At 41.9% G+C, this 16890-nt stretch overlaps 1 long non-coding RNA gene across 1 annotated transcript; it reads left to right on the forward strand.

Annotated features, from left to right (window-relative positions):
- Positions 1 to 1717: 1717 nt before the first annotated feature.
- LOC143809209 (uncharacterized) lies at positions 1718 to 2723 on the forward strand. The gene is made up of 3 exons (XR_013222150.1): positions 1718 to 1891; positions 2008 to 2222; positions 2624 to 2723. It is a non-coding gene; the product is annotated as an uncharacterized LOC143809209 (long non-coding RNA).
- The last annotated feature ends 14167 nt before the right edge of the window (positions 2724 to 16890 follow it).

Genomic DNA, 16890 nt, shown 5'->3' on the forward strand with positions numbered 1-16890 from the left:
CCATCTTCTTACGATGACGTCCTCTTCTTGTCTTCACGCCGCAGCTCCGGCGCAGACTTACTTTGTCTGCCCTGTTGAGGACTGTGACGCCCATCGGACCCGGACTGCAGCAGGACCGCCCCTGGGTGAGTATAATATAACCTCTTTTTCTCATCTTTCATGATTCATTGGGGCTTATCTACAGCATTACAGAATGCTGTAGATAAGCCCCTGATGCCGGTGGCTCAAGCTCATCTTCGAGTTTTGGGGTGACAGGTTCCCTTTAAGTCTGAAGTAGGTTTACTTTACTTGAATCTGTAAGTTTCCATGATGAAACTGCATTGACTGTTCCTCACACGCTTCATGGTGGGAGACAAATTCCTATAACAGTTGGTCATACTGGTAGACAGGCTTCCGAGATGACCTTTCTCCCTCCTTAGCTAAGTAGTTCTTATAATATAGAGGATATGATAATTACGTTGTGCTCTTCAGTCAGCGTTGGATGCTCCGAAGAAATGTTGGAGAGCTTTAAACTAGAGCAATATAGGATGGGAAATATATACGGCCAGAAAAAAATATACAGCTAATGAATTCTTTAGAGATCCCGGTTATTAGTAGTGGAAATAAAGAACAAAACAACAAATTATGAATTAACACTAGAACTACTGATGGAGTCATTTTGACTCCTTTCGTTTTTTATTTCTCTTCTGTGACTACATTTTTCAGAATTCCGGCTTGAAACTCGGTGACTTTTCCTCAAATATGATGTGAAAAAAGATTTTGTGAGAATAAATAATTTTGGTAAAAAATTTGTGCGTTTTTTTAAAAATTTACCAAGAACTACTGAAGGGAGTCATTTTGACTCCCTACTATATTTTGAGGTCCTTTTGTCACTAAATGTTGCTATAAAGTTTTGTGCATAATTTTTTCACTCTGTCTTATTTACCCTGATGTTCATATAGATGTAGTTCAATTTACATGTCAACTTTTCACATTTTCCTTGTGTTTTACCTGCTTGTATTAAGGTACCGTCACACTAAGCAACGTCGCCAGCGATCTGTGACGTTGCAGCGTCCTAGGGAGCGATATCGCCGTATTTGACACGCAGCAGCGATCAGAATCCCGCTGTGAAATTGCTGGTCGCTGCTAGAAGGTCTGCACATTATTTGGTCGCTAGGTCGCCGTGTATCACCGTGTTTGACAGCAAAAGCAACCATACCAGCGATATTTTACACTGGTAACCAGGGTAAACATCGGGTTACTAAGCGCAGGGCCGCGCTTAGTAACCCGATGTTTACCCTGGTTACCAGCGTAAAATGTAAAAAAACAAACAGTACATGCTCACCTGCGCGTCCCCCAGCCTCTGCTTCCTGACTCTTACTGATCGCCGGCCCTAAACTGAAAGTGAAAGCACAGCGGTGACGTCACCGCTGTGCTGTTAGGGCCGGAGCTCAGTCAGCGTCAGGAAGCAGAGGCTGGGGGACGCGCTGGTGAGTATGTACTGTTTGTTTTTTTAACTTTTACGCTGGTAACCAGGGTAAACATCGGGTTACTAAGCGCGGCCCTGCGCTTAGCAACCCGATGTTTACCCTGGTTACCCGGGGGCCTCGGCATCGTTGGTCGCTGGAGAGCGGTCTGTGTGACAGCTCTCCAGCGACCAAACAGCGACGCTGCAGCGATCGGCATCGCTGTCGCTATCGCTGCAGCGTCGCTTAGTGTGACGGTACCTTTACTGTGTAATGCTGAACAAAATAGCTTGTTTACTCTAGGCTCTTATCTTATGCTAATGAAGGGTGGTGTTTTTCTAAGGTCCTAGCAGGAGACAGTATTCTGGATAGTAACTTTACTTTCAGTTCAGCTGAAGAGACAAAGAGAACAGACGCAGACATACGAGCTCTGAAGACTCATACAGGTATGAATTGTTATGAAATAGTTTAGCTGTCTGTCAACTGATTCAGCCCACCTACTTTTGAAGGTGGCAGAACAGTTATTATTTCTTTTAGTTTTCATTTCATTTCTATTTTTCAGCAGGGAACTATATAGAATTATGGAATTTGTGAGGAATATGGAGAGAAGACGTTTGATAAAGCCTCAGGATATTCTGGCTACTTTGCAATCCATACCGGAGGATGAATCGGAATCCGAATTGCAGGAACATGTATTTGATTCTGACAGTGATGAAGATTTCATTCCTCAGAACATATCAAGTGAATCTGAAGACTCAGAAGGAACAAATCCAGAAGGTAAGTAGTTATGTGTATTTATTTGTTCTTCCACACACTGAGTTAGGGCCTGTGCACACTAGCAGAATTCTGGCTGAATAGCCATCTGGATATTCTTGCCGCAATACAGGCCGTACCTGCCCGCTCATGCCTGAAGCTCCGCTCCGAACCCCGGGCTGGAGCCGCTGTCAGGGACAGAGCAGCGCTTGCTTACGCGCGAGCACGGCTCCGTCCCAGACAGCGGCTCCAGCCCGGGGTTCGGAGCGGAGCTTCAGGTATGAAACTCCGCTCTGTACCTGAGCGGGCAGGTACGGGCCGGATTGTGGTGAGAATATCCGGTCGGATATTCCGCCGCTAATCCAGCCAGTGTGCACGGATCCTTACAAAACAAAAATTCTAAATATTCATCAACTTTTTTCCAGATATTCCAAGCACATCAACTGGGGATCGGGCTCATGCAGTTATGTTGCCTCGTGACCATCCTCCTGGTCGTGGACAGAAAAAATCAGCAAAACGACCCAGAAATGAAAGAACAACAGATAACGATGGCGGCGAAGGTAATGCAACAACAAACACCAGAGAAGGCGAATTTGAAGGAATACTAGTTTCAGCGGATGGTATTCAATGGAAACCTGTTGAAATTGGACAACACTTGCCTGGTAGGCGTGACAGCCAAAATATTCTTCGAGAAGCACCTGGCTCTACAGGATACGCCAGAAGAAATATCATTATCGATAGTCCTTTGAGCGCATGGCGTTTATTTTTTGATTCATATATATTGACACATATAAAGAACTGTACGCTTGCAGAAGCATGCAGGAACAATAATTTACAGTTTACTCTATCTGATGAGGAGCTAGATGCATTCATTGCGATATTCTATGCTCGTGGAATATCTGGCACGAACCGTCACTCGATTAGCAGTATTTGGTGTAATGACTGGGGAATACCGTTTTGCAAAGCGACAATGTCTAGGGACCGCTTTGTTGAAATTGAGGTTTCTCAGATTTGATGAGAAATCTACTCGATCGGAGAGACTGCAAACGGACAAGTTTGCTCTATTTTCTACTGTGTGGGACAGGTTTATTGCAAATTGTATTGCGTGTTACAAACCTGGCCCATACATAACGGTGGATGAGCAACTTTTCCCAAGCAAAACTAGGTGTCCATTCACGCAGTACATGCCTTCCAAACCAGATAAATATGGCCACAAATATTGGCTAGCTGTTGATAAGGAGAGCAAATATCTGGCAAATGGCTTCCCTTATCTAGGCAAAGATGACACGCCGTGCTGAGGACCGTTTAGCTGACCATGTGGTAATGAAGTTATTGGACCCGTTTTTGAAAAAAGGTCGCAATGTTACAACCGATAATTATTTTACTTCAGTAAAATTAGCTAAACAGCTAAAAAGCAAAGGAACAACCATCGTGGGAACACTGAATAAGATAAGGCGAGAAGTGCCTAAAGAAATAAAATCCATGAAAGAGGAATTGTACAACACTAAAGTGTTTAGAAATGAAGACAATTTTACACTTACAGTATATCAAGGAAAGCCCAACAAAAATGTTGTCATTTTGAGTTCCGTCCATCCAGATGTTGTTGTTGCGTCTGATTCCGCTAAAAAAAACTCCAGAAACGGTAAAGTTTTACAATGAAACAAAATATGGAGTAGATGTAGTGGATCAGATGGCACGAAAATATACCACACGAACATCCACAAGGAGATGGCCTGTTCATGCATTTGAAAATGCCTTAGACTTTGCGGGTATAAATGCATGTATAATATTCAAGGAGATTACCCACCAAAAAATGTCACGCAAGGCATTTTTTGCAAACGCTTGTGAGAGAGTTGAGTGGTCCTTATGTCACAGATAGGGAAAAGGGTTCCACGTCCCAAGTTTCTACATGTTTAGAAGTGATGGTTCAAACAAAATTTTGCCAGATCAAAGAAAAGTGCAAGAAAAATAGATCTGTCGGCAATTGTAAGACTTGTGGTAAGTCTTTGTGTGGGAAATGTACTGCCATAAATCAAAGGCAATGCCTAAAATGCGAAACACCAAATGTTTAGAAGGTGAATTCTGCGCCATATTTTCATTTTTATGCTCCTCCACCTACATTTTCTCTGCTTTTTGTTCTTCAGTTGTTGTTTATATGTGTGCACTTGAATAAAAAAAAATGTTTGAAAAACGTCTATTATAATTATTGTTATTTTCTGTAGAAAAATAAGAAAAGCAGAAAAAAAACAATCAAAAGCATTACTGTTGGATCTCACAATAATAATACATTACAAAAAATATAATTATTAATAAATAACCACAAATGAAACTCTAAAAATAAACGAAAACAAGCAAGGAGTCAAAATGACTCCTTTCAGTAGTTCTAGGCGGGGTCACGAGTCCAGTAGTCCTAGTGTTAAAAATAGAGGAGCAAGAGAAACCGATTTCAAACTAAAATGTCTACACAAATGCACAGAGCATGGGAAACAAACAAGGAGAATTGGAGTTGCTAACGCAGGAAGGGAGAAATGTCATAGGCATCACTGAAACTTGGTGGGATGATACACATGTTTGGGATACAAACCTTGAAGGTTGCAACTTATTTATTAGAAACAGGATTAGCAAGAGGAGGTGTGGCATTGTTTGTTAGGAAGACTTGTATCTCCAGAGATCCAAGCTTCAGAGAATTGTAGCTCTGTAGAAACTATTTGGGGAAGAATACAAGGAGAGAACAGAAAGGACACTATTGTAGGCGTTTACTATAGGCCACCTGGACAGACTGAAGATATTGCTGAACTCTTTATAAATCAGATGTCTCTGTTCTCAAAGTGCAACATAGTGATCATGAGAGATTTTAGCTATCCAAATATTTGTTGGGAATCTTTCATACAAAAGTAATGGATCAAGAAAATTCTTATCTTTCGCTTACTGACAACTTTATCTTTCAAAACGGAGGAACAAGAGGAGCTGCAAACTTGGATCTAATTCTTACCAACAGGGATGAAATGGTTGTGGAAGTAAAGGAGGCTGGGAGTTTAGTAGACAGCGATCATACTTTCCTTGAATTTTGAATTACAAGAGGAGAAAGACCAACAGGGACTCAGACTTAAAGGTTGGACTTCAGAAATGCAGATGTTAATGGAATTGGAAAGAGGATAGGAAATGTCCAATACCTGGATTTTTTAACTACTGATGAGCGAATATACTCGTTACTCGAGATATCCCGAGCACGCTCAGGTGTCCTCCGAGTATTTTTTTAGTGCTCAGAGATTGTTTTCATCGCCTCAGCTGAATGATTTACATCTGTTTGCCAGCTTAAGTACATGTGGGGGTTGCCTGGTTGCTAGGAAATCCCCACATGTAATTAAGCCGGCTATTTGCTGTAAATCATTCAGCTGCGGCAAAGAAAACTAAATCTCCGAGCACTAAAAAATACTCGGAGGACACCCAAGCGTGCTCGGGAAATCTCGAGTAACAAGTATATTCGCTCATCACTAGTTTTAACCCCTTCATGACCTTGGGATTTTCCATTTTTCCGTGTTCGTTTTTCTCACCCCTCCTTCCCAGAGCAATAACTTTTTTAGTTTTCTGTCAATATGGCCATGTGAGGGCTTTGTTGCGGGACGAGTTGTACTTTTGAACGACATCATTGATTTTACCATGTCGTGTACTAGAAAATGGGAAAAAAATTATAAGTGCGGTGAAATTGCAAAAACAAGTGCAATCCCACGCTGGTTTTTTGTCTGGCTTTGTTGCTAGGTTCACTAAATGCTAAAACTAACCTGCCATTATGATTCTCCAGGTCATTACGAGTTCGTAGACACCAAACATGTCTAGGTTATTTTTTATTTAAGTGGTGAAAAAAAAATTCCAAACTTTGCTTAAAAAAAAAAAAAAAAAAATTGCGCCATTTTCCAATACCCGTAGCGTCTCCATTTTACGTGATCTGGGGTCGGGTGAGGGCTTATTTTTTGCGTGCCGAGGTGGCGTTTTTAATGATACCATTTTGGTGCAGATACGATCTTTTGATTGCCCATTATTGCATTTTAATGCAATGTCGTGGCGACCAAAAAAACCGTAATTCGGGCGTTTTGATTTTTCTCGCTACGCCATTTAGCGGTCAGGTTAATCCTTTTTTTTTTATTGATCGGGCGATTCTGAAAGTGGCGGTACCAAATGTGTAGGTTTGATTTTATTTTGAATGGGGCGAAAGGGGGGTGATTTAAACTTTTATATATATATATATATATATATATATATATATATATATATATATATATATATATATATATATATATATATATATATATATATATATTTTTTTTTTTTTAATTTATTTCATTTTTTTAAACCTTTTTTTTTTTTTTACTTTGCCATTCTTCAATATCCTCCATGGGAGGCTAGAAGCTGGCACAACTCGATCGGCTCTGCTACATAGAGGCAAAGCTCAGATCGCCTCTATGTAGTAGAATTACAGGCTTGCTGTGAGTGCAGACCACAGGGTGGCGCTAACAGCAAGCCGGCATCAGTAACAATAGAGGTCTCAAGGAGACCTCTGGTTGTTATGGCGACGCATCGCTGACCCTCGATCAGGTGATGGGGGTCAGCGATGAGCGCATTTCCAGCCGGAAGCGGTAGTTAAATGCTAGTCAGTGTTTTGACAGCAGCATTTAACTAGTTAATAGCTCTGGGTGGATTGTGATTCCACTCGCCGCTATTGCACACACGTCAGCTGTTAAAAACATTTAGCGGCTTTGATGTGGGCTCACCGCCGGAGCCCACATCAAAGCAGGGGATCTGACATCGGACGTACTATCCCGTCCGAGGTCAAAGGGGTTAAAGGACAGCAATGTTGAAGAAGGATGATTATGGCATGTGATCAGGTATATGTGAGGTGTTTGTTCCAGAAGCTTCTAATAGAAACACCTGTGGGGTGCTGTTTAATGGACTACAAGTTCCAGATACTCGAAGCGAGGGCTGCTCAGTGGAGAAAGGGCTGCGTTTAAACCCCTTCACCCCCGGAGCTGTTTTCGTTTTTCGCTCCCCTTCTTCCCAGAGCCATAACTTTTTTTATTTTTCCGTCAATATGGCCATGTGAGGGCTTATTTTTTGCGAATCAAGTTGTACTTTTGAATGATACCATTGGTTTTACCATGTCGTGTAACAGAAAACGGGAAAAAAATTCCAAGTGCGATGAAATTGCAAAAAAAGTGCAATCTCACACTTGTTCTTTGTTTGGCTTTTTTGCTAGGTTCACTAAATGCTAAAACTGACCTGCCATTATGATTCTCCACGTCATTACGAGTTCATAGACACCAAACATGTCTAGGTTCTCTTTTATCTAAGTGGTAAAAAAAATTCCAAAGTTTGCTAAAAAAAAAAAAAATAGCGACATTTTCCGATACCCGTAGCATCTCCAATTTTCGTGATCGGGTGAGGGCTTATTTCTTGTGTGCCGAGCTGGCGTTTTTAATGATACCATTTTGGTGCAGGTACGTTCTTTTGGTCGCCCGTTATTGCATTTTAATGCAATGTTGCGGCAACCAAAAAAAGTAATTTTGGCGTTTTGAGTTTTCTTGCTACGCCATTTAGCGATCAGGTTAATCCTTTGTTTTTATTGATAGATTGGGCGATTCTGAACGCGGCAATACCAAATTTCCAATTTATTTAGATTGGGGCGAAAGGGGGTGATTTGAACTTTTATATTTTTTTTAATATTTTTAAACACTTTTTTTTTTTTTAAATTTTGGAATGTTTCAATAGCCTCCATAGGACGCTAGAAGCATGCACAACTCGATCGCCTCTGCTACATAGAGGTGAAGCACAGATCACCTCTGTAGCAGAAATGCAGGTGTGCTTTGAACGCCGACCACGGGGTGGCGCTCAACGCGATCGGCCATCAACAACCATAGAGGTCTCAAGGAGACCTCTCTGGTTGTTATGGCAATGCACCGATGACCCCCGATCACGTGACGGGGGTCAGCGGTGCGAGCACTTGCGGCCAAGAGCGCTAGTTAAATGCCGCTGTCAGCGTTTGACAGCGGCATTTAACTAGTTAATGGGCGCGGGCGGATCACGATTCCGCTCGCGCTCATTGCGCGCACATGTCAACTATACAAAACAGCTGACATGTCGTGGCTTTGAGGTGGGCTCACCGCCGGAGCCCACCTCAAAGCAGGGGTTCTGCCAGCTGACGTACTATTCTGTCAGCTGGCAGAAAGGGGTTAAAAGTCCGGGGCTGCAGATAAGTACATAGTTAAACGCAATATCCTAGTTTAACACAAAGCATAGTTTGGTGTTTTCCTTACTAGCTTTCCATTGTTTTTTCTGCTTGTACTGATAGTCCCCATTTATTATGTGACCATGGACAATGCTACCAGGTGTGCATTTTGTGAGATGTATGCGTGACTTGAACAGCCGTTTGAGGGTGAATATATCTGCACTTGCTGTTAGCGAGTTACATGTTTGGAAGCCCAGATAATAGATTTAAATGTGTACATTGCAAACCTGTACAGGAGTTTAGAGCTTACTGTGCTGGCTGGGGTCAGTGATATGGTGGAGGTGGGGAATGTCAGGACCCAGAAGTTCGTAGCTGGGTAAATGTTCCAAGAATTGGTAGGGGGAAAAGTGCCAGGGAGCCCAGTCCTGATCTGGCACACCCTAGTAAATATGCCTGGCTGATATTGGGAATGCAAGCCCAGAACTAGGATTACTAAGAAGGAGGTTGCTCCTAGCAACCAGGAAAATAACTGATGCAGGAAAGAGGGAGTTAGGAGTGAAGTAAAGGCCAGACAGATGTTGGTGGAAGGGACACTATAATTAGGACAGACAGGGTCATCTGCCTCCGAGACCGTGAATGCCAGTGTGCTGTCTGCCAGGTGCTCGGGTTTGACATATTATGGATTGGATAGACAGATTGCTGGTTGGGGCTGGAGAAAACCCAGCAGTCATGGCACACATCAGTACCAATGACAAAGTTAGAGGGAGGTAGGAGGTCCTTTAAAAGTAACCGACAGACAGTGTCAGGTCAGCGACGTTACACTGATTACAGTGATACCTGGGTGATGAAATCCGTCTTGTGGTTGTATAATCTTTTCAGTTTTGAGGTAATGATATGTTCGTGTTCTGGGTGGCCTGTGGGGGGGGGGGGGGTCTTCATGTGGTGCTCTGCTTACCTAGTCATCAGTATGTCCTCCTAATATAGCTGAACAAGTAGAGGATGAAATTGTGCAAAAAAAAATTAAAAAGGCAGCAAACAGTAATAGGGTCCTTATTATGGGAGACTTTAACTATGCAGATATTCAATGGGACATGGAATCTTCTGGTTGTGCTAAAAGCTACACGTCCTTTTCCACAGTTCAGGACAATTACCTCTCAGCTGGTAAATGAACTAACCAGGGGAGGTAATCTGCTGGATCTTGTTCTGTCAAATAGACCAGATACAACTTCAGATCTACAGGTCAGGGAGCATTTGGGATGTAGTGCCCATAATTTGGCAAGTTTCAATGAAATTTTCAATCAAACATTCAAAAGGGGAAATGCCAAAACTTGCAACGTTAAGCTGATTTCAACAAATTAAGGGAAGAGCTTAATCTTATAGACTGGGGCCATGTCATGGTATCTCGGGATACCGAACATAAAGGGGGCATTTTTAACCCCTTCACCCCCGGAGCTTTTTCCGTTTTTCCATTTTCGTTTTTCGCTACCCTCCTTCCCAGAGCCATAACTTTTTTATTTTTCCGTCAATTTGGCCATGTGAGGGCTTTTTTTTTGCGGGACGAGTTGTACTTTTGAACGACATCATTGGTTTTAGCATGTCGTGTACTAGAAAACGGGAAAAAAATTCCAAGTGCAGTGAAATTGCAAAAAAAGTGCAATCCCACACTTGTTTTTTGCTTGCCTATTTTGCTAGGTTCACTAAATGCTAAAACTGACCTGCCATTATGATTCTCCAGGTCACTACGAGTTTATAGACACCTAACATGACTAGGTTATTTTTCACCTAAGTGGTGAAAAAAAATTCCAAACTTTGCAAAAAACAAAACAAAACAAAATTGCGCCATTTTCCGATACTCGTAGCGTCTCCATTTTTCGTGATCTGGGGTCAGGTGAGGGCTTATTTTTTGCGTGCCGAGCTGGCGTTTTTAATGATAGCATTTTGGTGTAGATACGTTCTTTTGATCGCCCGTTATTGCATTTTAATGCAATGTCGTGGCGACCAAAAAAACGTAAATCTGGCGTTTCGAATTTTTTTCTCATTACGCCATATAGCGATCAGGTTAATGCTTTTTTTTTATTGATAGATCGGGCGATTCTGAACGCGGCGATACCAAATATGTGTAGGTTGGTTTTTTTTTTTATTGATTTATTTTGATTGGGGCGAAAGGGGGGTGATTTAAACTTTTATATTTTTTTTATTTTTTTCACATTTTTAAAAACTTTTTTTTTTTACTTTTGCCATGCTTCTATAGCCTCCATGGGAGGCTAGAAGCAGGCACAGCCCGATCGGCTCTGCTATGCAGCAGTGATCATAAGATCGCTGCTACACAGCAGATTTGCAGGTGTGCTGTGAGCGCCGACCACAGGGTGGCACTCACAGCCACCGGCAATCAGTAACCATAGAGGTCTCAAGGACCTCTATGGTTACCTTCCTGACACATCGCCGACCCCCGATCATGTGACGGGGGTCGGCGATGCGCTCATATCCGGCCGCACGGCCGGATGCGGTAGTTAAATGCCGCTGTCTGAGTTTGACAGCGGCATTTAACTAGTTAATAGCGGCGGGTGATCGCGATTTCACCCGCCGCTATTGCGCGCACATGTCAGCTGTAAAAATCAGCTGACATGTCGCGACTTTGATGTGCGCTCACCGCCGGAGCGCACATCAAAGCGGGGGTCCCGACATGTGACGTACTATACCGTCACATGTCGGGAAGGGGTTAAGGAAATACTAGAATACTGCAGAAAAGTTATTCCGCCTTGTAATAAAATGTCAGAGTAAAAAAACATTATGGATAAATAAGACCGTACAAAGTTTAACCCCTTAAACCCCAAGGGTGGTTTGCACGTTAATGACCAGGCCAATTTTTACAATTCTGACCACTGTCCCTTTGAGGTTATAACTCTGGAACACTTCAACGGATCCCAGTGATTCTGACATTGTTTTCTCGTGACATATTGTACTTCATGATAGTGGTAAAATTTCCTTGATATTACCTGCGTTTATTTGTGAAAAAAAACTGAAATTTGGCGAAAATTTTGCAATTTTCCAGCTTTGAATTTTTATGCCCTTAAATCACAGAGATATGTCACCCAAAATACTTAATAAGTAACATTTCCCACATGTCTACTTAACATCAGCACAATTTTGGAACCCCAAATTTTTTTTTTTGTTAGGGAGTTATAAGGGTTAAAAGTTGACCAGCAATTTCTCATTTTAACACTTTTTTTTTTTTAGGGACCACATCACATTTGAAGTCACTGATAGGTCTATATGATAGAAAATACCCAAGTGTGACACCATTCTAAAAACTGCAGATCTCAAGGTGCTCAAAAACACATTCAAGAAGTTTATTAACCCTTCAGGTGTTTCACAATAATTTTTGGAATATTTAAAAAAAAAAATATGAACATTTAACTTTTTTTCACAATTTTTTTTATTTTACCAAGGGTAACAGAAGAAATTGGACACCAAAAGTTGTTGTAAAATTTGTCCTGAGTATGCTGATAACCCATATCTGAGGGTAAACCACTGTTTGAGCGCATGGCAGAGCTCGGAAGGGAAGGAGCGCCGTTTGACTTTTCAATGCAAAATTGACTGGAATTGAGATGGGACGCCATGTCGCGTTTGGAGAGCCCCTGATGTGCCTAAACATTGAAACCATTTTGGAAAGTAGACCCCCTAAGGAACTTATCTAGATGTGTGGTGAGCACTTTGACCCACCAAGTGCTTCACAGAAGTTTATAATGTAGAGCCAAAAAAAAAAAAAAAAAAATTTTTTCCACAAAAATTATCTTTTCGCCCCCAATTTTTTATTTTCCCAAGGATAACCAAAGAAATGGGGCGCCAAAAGTTGTAAAATTTGTGCTGAGTAGGCTGATACCCCATATGTGGGGGTAAACCACTGTTTGGGCGCACGGCAGAGCTCAGAAGGGAAGGAGCACCGTTTGACTTTTCAATGCAAAATTGACTGGAATTGAGATAGGACACCATGTCGCGTTTGGAGAGCCCCTGATGTGCCTAAATATTGAAACCCCCCAAAAGTGACACCATTTTGGAAAGTAGACCCTCTAAGGAACTTATCTAGATGTGTTGTGAAATCTTTGAACCTCCAAGTTTTTCACTACAGTTTATAACGCAGAGCCGTGAAAATAAAAAAAAAATTTTTAGCCCCAAGTTTTCTATTTTCCCAAGGGTAAAAAAGTTGTCCAATTTGTCCTGAGTACGCTGATACCCCATATGTTGGGTTAAACCCCTGTTTGGGCACACGGGAGAGCCCGGAAGGGAAGGAGCACTGTTTTACTTTTTCAACGCAGAATTGGCTGGTATTGAGATCAGATGCCATGTCGCGTTTGGAGAACCTCTGATGTGCCTAAACAGTGGAAACCCCCAAATTCTAACTGAAACCCTAACCCAAACACACCCATAACCCTAACCACACGCCTAATCCCAACCGTAAATGTAATCCAAACCCTAACTTTAGCCACAACCCTAACTTTAGACCCAACCCTAAGCCCCAACCCTAACCCTAATGTGAAAATGGAAATAAATACATTTTTTTTTAATTTTATTATTTTTACATAACTAAGGGGGTGAAGGAGGGAGGTTTGATTTACTTTTATAGCGGGTTTTTTAGCGGATTTTTACTATTGGCAGCCGTCACACACTAAAAGACACTTTTTATTGCAAAAAATAGTTTTTGAGTCTCCACATTTTGAGAGCTATATTTTTTCCATATTTTGGTCCACAGAGTCATGTGAGGTCTTGTTTTTTACAGGATGAGTTGACGTTTTTATTGGTACCATTTTCGGGTACGTGACTCTTTTTGATCGCTTTTTATTCTGATTTTTGTGAGGTAGAATGAACATAAACCAGCTATTCATGAATTTCTTTTGGGGGGGCGCTTATACCGTTCCACGTTTGGTAAAATTGATGAAGCAGTTTTATTCTTCGGGTCAGATCGATAACAGCGATACCTCATTTATATCATTTTTTTTGTTTTTTTGACGCTTTTATACGATAAAAACTATTTTATATAAAAAATAATAATTTTTGCATCGCTTTATTCTGAGGACTATAACTTATTTTTTCGCTGATGATGCTGTATGGCGGCTCGTTTTTTGCAGGACAAGATGACGTTTTCAGCGGTACCATGTTTATATCCATCTTTTTGATCGCATGTTATTCCACTTTTTGTTTGAAGGTATAATAAAGCGTCGTTTTTTTGCCTCTGTTTTTGTTTTTTTATAGTGTTCACTGAAGGGGTTAACTAATGGCACAGTTTTATGGGTCGGGTCGTTACGGACGCGGCGATACTGCATATGTGTACTTTTATTGTTTTTTTGGTTTTTTTCAATTAAAAAAATGTATTTAGTGGAAGAATTATTTTTTGCCTTTATTTAGGATTTTTTTATATATATATTTACACATGTAAATATATTTTTTTTTTACATTGCCCGGGGGGTACATTACTGTATATTACCGCGACTCGAGGTAACTACAGGACATTCCCCTGCATTCCATTCATTCACCAAGTTTTACAGTCAGGAGCACAGCTGCATTAGCAGAGCTCCTGGGTGTAAAATGATTTGACCCCTTCAGATGGATTTACAGCGTGGGACATGACTGATCGACGGAAGGTATGGAATATTTGTTTTGTTTAACTTTATTTCAGATGACAAGGGTCTTCAGGGGGATTGAGAGTATAATAAAATATTAAAACACTGTCTTTATTTCATTAAAATACTTTTTAATAATGTGTGTGTGTGTTTTATTAACCATTTCATACTATTGGATTAATAATGGATAGGTGTCATAATTGACACCTCCATTATTAACCTTGCTTAATGTCACCTTACAATAGCAAGGTGACATTAACCCTTCATTACCCCATATCCTACCGCTACACGGGAGTGGGAAGAGAGAGGCTAAGTGCCAGAATAGGCGCATCTTCCAGATGTGCTTTTTCTGGGGTGGCTGGGGGCAGATGTTTTTAGCCGGGGGGGGGGGGTCCTATAACCATGGTCCCTCCCTAGGCTATTAACATCTGCCCTCAGTCACTGGCTTTCCCACTCTGGTGGAGAAAACTGCGCGGGAACCCACGCCAATTTTTTCCGGGATTTAACCCTTTAATTTAATTGCTAGAGCTTCAAAATTGTACACACTGACACTTGTTACATTAGTAAAGAGGAATATGTAATAAAAAAAGGGATATGAGATGGTTTACTGCATGTAAACCATGTCTCATATCCTGTCGGGTTTGTGAAGGAGAGAGAGGAAAAGCCGGCAATTGAATTACCGGCTTTTATGCTATCTTGCGCTGAATTAAATATACATAAATATATATATATATGTGTCTCACTGACATATATATATATATATATATATATATATATGTATAGACTGTATATATGTTTTAGCCGATGGATCCATGATTTGTCTATTTTGCAAGCCTGCGCAAAAAAAATCACCATACGGATGACACACGGATACATTTGTCCGTAAAAATCGCATCCTCGCATTGAATACGGAACAGTGTTTTGTGAAAATTACTGCGTATTACGGCCGTAAAATACGGACCGTATTTCCCTACGCTGAGTGTGACGCCGGCCTAAATGTGAGTTTGTCATCCACCCATACACCCAGGTCTTTTTCATTGACTGTTTTGCCCAGAGTTTTAGAATTAAGCACATAGTTATACATCTTATTACTTCTACCCAAGTGCATGACCTTACATTTATCCCCATTAAAGCTCATTTGCCATTTATCAGCCCAAGCTTCTAGTTTACATAAATCATCCCGTAATATAAAATTGTCCTCCTCTGTATCGATTACCCTGCAGAGTTTAGTGTCATCTGCAAATATTGAAATTCTGCTCTGTATGCCCCCTACAAGGTCATTAATAAATATGTTAAAAAGAAGAGGGCCCAATACTGACCCCTGTGGTACCCCACTGCTAACCGCGACCCAGTCCGAGTGTGCTCCATTAATATCCACCCTCTATTGCCTAGCCCTGAGCCAGCTCTTAACCCGTTTACATGTTTTCCCCTATCCCCACTGTTCTCATTTTATGTATCAACCTTTTGCGTGGCACCGTACCAAAAGCTTTTGAAACGTCCATATACACCAGGTCCACTGCGTTTTCTTGGTCTAGTCCGAAACTTAACTCTTATAGAAGCTGATCAAATTAGTCTGACAGGAACAGTCCCTAGTAAACCCATGCTGATACTGGGTCATGAAGTTATTCCTCTTCAGATACTCCAGCATAGCATCCCTTAGAATGCCCTCCAGCATTTTACTCACAGTAGAGGTTAAGCTTACTGTCCTATAATTACCGAGTTCAGTTTTTGTCCCCTTTTTGAATATTGGCACCACATTCGCTATACGCCTGTCCAGCTGTTTGTGGATGGATACCATGCTTGGCATAGGTGGTCTTCCTTTATTGGATATTCTCCTTTATTGGATGCTGCCCTTCCCGTGGTTGTTCCTTCCCGGAGAAAGGCCTGGCTATTCATTGCTGGCGTTGAGAAACACGTGATGGTGTCTCCGCAGCTTACTTTACATACGTTTGCATATTTCCCATAAGGGATGGGGGCAGTGTTCTGGATCACTGCGTTGAGAAACACGTGATGGTGTCTCTGCAGTGTTGGATGTTTTGGTCTCCCCGAGGTCATTCATCTGTTCCTTCATAGCCTTTCACCAGGCACTGCTCCTAATAGCCAGTTTCCTACTCCACACTGATGAGGGGCAAAAACCCCGAAACAGCTGTTTGTTGATGGATACCATGCTTGGCATAGGTGGTCTTCCTTTATTGGATATTCTCCTTTATTGGATGCTGCCCTTCCCGTGGTTGTTCCTTCCCGGAGAAAGGCCTGGCTATTCATTGCTGGCGTTGAGAAACACGTGATAAGTCCTGTGGTACAGACCCTGATAGGCTTAGTTCACACTTGCATGTGGCTGGTCTGTGTAGTTCTTCCCTTAAGCTCCGCATGCGTCCTGCGTACCTATCTTTAAAGGGAACCTGTCACCTGAATTTGGCGGGACCAGTTTTGGGTCATATGGGCGGGGTTTTCGGGTGTTTGATTCACCCTTTCCTTACCCGCTGGCTGCATGCTGGCCGCAATATTGGATTGAAGTTCATTTTCTGTCCTCCGGAGTACATGCCTGCACAAAGCAATCTTGCCTTACGCAGGCGTGTACTCCGGAGGACAGAGAATGAACTTCAATCCAATATTGCGGCCAGCATGCAGCCAGCGGGTAAGGAAAGGGTGAATCAAACACCCGAAAACCCCGCCCATATGACCCAAAACTGGTCCCGCCAAATTCAGGTGACAGGTTCCCTTTAACATTGGGTACACAGGGACATGCATTTTATGTGGATGCGGCGTTTTGACGTGCCCGCCGACCGCACGGGAATGCAAAAAGTTGCGTTCCCGTGCGGTCGACGGGCATGTGGAAACGCCAAATTCACAT

Source organism: Ranitomeya variabilis, chromosome 2, assembly GCF_051348905.1.
Source record: "Ranitomeya variabilis isolate aRanVar5 chromosome 2, aRanVar5.hap1, whole genome shotgun sequence".
Lineage (NCBI taxonomy): Eukaryota > Metazoa > Chordata > Amphibia > Anura > Dendrobatidae > Ranitomeya > Ranitomeya variabilis.